Source organism: Heterodontus francisci, chromosome 21, assembly GCF_036365525.1.
Source record: "Heterodontus francisci isolate sHetFra1 chromosome 21, sHetFra1.hap1, whole genome shotgun sequence".
Classification (NCBI taxonomy): Eukaryota; Metazoa; Chordata; class Chondrichthyes; order Heterodontiformes; family Heterodontidae; genus Heterodontus; species Heterodontus francisci.
Genome location: NC_090391.1, coordinates 39,181,818 through 39,185,734, shown reverse-complemented (window position 1 = coordinate 39,185,734; position 3,917 = coordinate 39,181,818).

Below are 3,917 nucleotides of genomic sequence, written 5' to 3'. Positions count from 1 at the left end.
CACTGTTACGGGGTCAAAATCCTGGAACTCCCTTCCTAACAGCACTGTGGGTGTACCTACCCCACATGGACTGCAGCTGTTCAAGAAGGAGGCTCAAAACCACCTTCTCAAGGGTAATTAGGAATGGGCAATAAATGCTGGACTGGTCTGTAATGCACACATCCAACAAATAAATAAGGCAAATAAAAAGTTGACACCGAGTCACTTAAGGAGATATTACACTGGACGAACAGAAACCTGGTCAGAGAGGTTGGTTTGAGGGAGTGTCTTCAAAGAGGAAAGAGAGTTAGTGAGACGGTGAGGTTTAGGAAAGGAATTCCAGAGTTAGGGCCTTGGCAGCTTGAAGGCACGGCCACCAATGTTGGAACAATTCAAATTGGGGATGTTCAAGAGGCCGGAATTAGAGGATCGCAGATATTGTTGGATTGTGGAGCTGGAGGTGATTGCAGAGATAGGGAGGGGTCATTTGGGGAAGACAGTTCCAAACTTCTACCACCCTTTGTATGTAGAAGTGTTTTTAAATTTCATCTTTGAAAGGGCTTTCGACTAATTTTTGATTTTTAGACATTCCTCCCCGTCCGAGTCTGCCCCCATCGAATACACACAGGGCAGTACGCATGGGGTCAGATACAGAGTAAAGACCCATCTACCAATGCCAGACTCACTGTTCCTCTGTCTCTTTCTCCTCATCTCTCACTGCCTGCAACACCCTTTCTCTGCCTCTCTTTCTCCCTCTTCCCATCCTGAGAGCAAGAGGGAGACATTGAGATTGTGTGCAAGGGAGATCGAGAGAGAGGGAGAAAAGTCGAGAGATAGACTTGGAAAGTGAGTAACAGAGAGAAGAAATAGGGTTTCAGAGAGCAGAAGAGAGGGGAAGAGAGAGATAGAGATGGAGAGAGGTTACCAGCAAGAGAGTTTACCAGAGATTACCTCTCTCTCAGTCCCTATCACTCCTTTCCAATTTGTTGCCATCTCCAACTAGTTTTCTCCTTCCAACCCGATGTTTCACACTCCATGCCTCTCGCTCGTTTGTCTGTGTATACTTCAGTGAAGGATTACATCAAATTATTATGTTTTACATTTATCCTTTCAATCTAACTGAACAATCTCTCAGACTGTGAACTTGGAGTGAATGTCCACTGATTCCTGAGAGTAACAGGACAGGTGGATAAGGTGGTGAAGAAGGATTACGGAATACTTTCCTTTATTGGCCGATGTGGAGAATATAAGAGCAGGGAGGTTATGCTAGAACTGTATAAAACACTAGTTAGACCACAGCTAGAGTACTGTGTACAGTTCTGGTGACCACATTACAGGAAGGATGTGATCACACCAGAGATGGTACAGAGGAGATTTGCAGAGGATGTTGTCAAGAATGGAGAATTTTAACTATGAGTAAAGATCGGCTGGGCTGGAATTGTTTTCTTTGGAACACAGAAGGTTGAAGGGAAGATTTAATTGAGGTGTAAAAAATGATGATGGGCCGAGATAGAGTGGATAGGAAGGACCCATTTCCCTTAACAGAGGGGACAATCACCATGGGCATAGATTACAAGATTTCCACACCAATATCATGTGGGTGTGATGGCTTCCATGGTGGAATACCTGGCTGGATGTTTACAATGGAGCGTTTTCCTTCCTGATCATCAAAACTGGCCGCCTGGGCCGCAACTGCATCCACATTTCTCCCACTCGACCAATATTTCACTCTGCATACCTATCTTTCTCTGTTTGCGTACACAACAGTCAAGGATTACCATAAATGAATATATCGTACATTCTCCCTTTCAATCCACCCCAACAATCTCTCTCTCTCCAACCTTGTCCCTCTCAACAGCCCTCTCTCTATCTGCATATCTAAGCCTCTCTCCCTCTGTCTCCCTCTTAGTGTTAGAGATAGCAGGAGGGAGCGACAGAGAGAGGAAGACAGAGAGCGAGAGACAGAGAACAACCCCAGCTTCTCCAATCTATCCAACTAACTGAAGTCCCTCAGCCCTGGAACCATTCTTATGAATCTATTCTGCACCCTCTCTAATGCCCCTAAAGTACGATGTCCAGAATTGCACAATGCTCCAGTTGAAGGCAAACCAGCGTTTTACAAAGTTCATAATTTCCTTGTTTTTGTATTCAATGTCTCTATTTATAATCTCAGGACGCCTTCTGCCGTTTAACCACTTTCTGAACCTGCCCTGCCACCTTCAGTGATTGGTGCGCAAATACCCCCCAGATGTGTCTGTTCCTGCATCTCCATTTGATTTCTATCCTTTACTTTATATCGTCTCTCCTCCTTTTTCCTAAACGTGGAGGCGGAAGATGCGGGCATGGTTCTTAATGAATACATTGCGACTGTCTTCACAAACGAGGGGACGACACAGACATTGTAGACAATGAGGAGGGGTTTGAAATATTGAACGGGGTAAACAGTGAGAGAGGAAATATTCAGAGGTTCAGCATCGTTGAAAGCTGAAAATTCACCAGGCTCAGACTGTTTAGAGGTGCAAGGGTGGAAATAGCAGAGGCTCTGACCATCATTTTCCAATCCTCTCTGGTTACAGTCGTGCTGCCAGAGGACTGGAGGACTGCACATGTTGTACTGTTGATTAACAAGGGTGAAAGTAATAGACTGATTAATTACAGGCCACGCAGCCTAATCACTGTGGAGGGAGAATGATTGGGCGCAAGGGAATGATTGATTCCTTTCTAGTACGGTGTGTCTCAGTGTCTCCATTTCTGTGGCTCTGTCACAATTTGAGCACTACCGTCACATGGGTGAGGAGTCAGTCTCTGGAATAAATGTCCCAGTGTTGTGGTAACATAAAATGGCCACCAAGAACCAGCCTATAATGGCTGACTAATGTTAGTGGATTTCCACAGATGTTTGAGAGATGAGAGAGAGACAGACAGACAGACAGAAAGAGAGACAAAGAGAGAGACACAGGCCAAGACACAGAGAGTGATAGCAACATATTTGACATTGGACAGAGGAAGAGGAGGAGGCCATTTGGCCCCTCAGCACTCTTCTGTCATTCAATGAGCTCATGGCTGATGTCTGATCTAACTCCATGTACCTATCTTTGCCCCTTAATACCTTTGGTTAACAAAAATCTATCAATCTCTGATTTAAAAGTGAACAAGTGTCTCAGCATCAATTGCCGTTTGTGGAAGAGAGTTCCAAACTGATCAACCCATAATCTTCTAAATTCCAGGGAAAGGACATGTTGAAGCAGGAGGGGAGACTGGAGCAGATGGTTTGGGAAAGTGGATGAACTGAAGCAATGGATGAGGAGACTGAGGATTCAATACAGTGAGAGGAGAGGCTGAGATTCACAGGGAGAGACTGCAGCTGAGTGTTAGAGGAAATCTCATCTATAGATCCCAGTAATACAAATCAATTCATACATTCAAACAATAATCCCTGTGGTTATTGGTGTTGGAGAACAGTTCATTGCTGATACAATGTGGTCAATATATTTAGTTTGTACAGGCTATTAAATATAAATTTAAATATATTTCTGATATCAGCCTCGCTCTTTATTGAAGCAAATAAAAGCAAAATACTGCGGATGCTGGAAATCTGAAACAAAAGAAGGGTCACTGACCCGAAACGTTAACTCTGCTTCTCTTTCCACAGATGCTGCCAGACCTGCTGAGTGAATCCAGCATTTCTTGTTTTTGTTCGCTCTTTATTGAATTCAGCAGTCACAGAGATTTTAAAGTGCAGTATTTAAATAATGAATTACCATCAGTGATGAACTGATTCTATTCTGTTTATTCAGTCACGAAGTAAGGAATAGGAACTTTCTACAAAACAAAATGAGGACTAGACAGAAATCAACACAGAGGATCAGGTCCAACAGGAAAATGAACACAATCTGAAAACAGACAACTTCATTTCACAGTTTTTCTCACTAATTGTT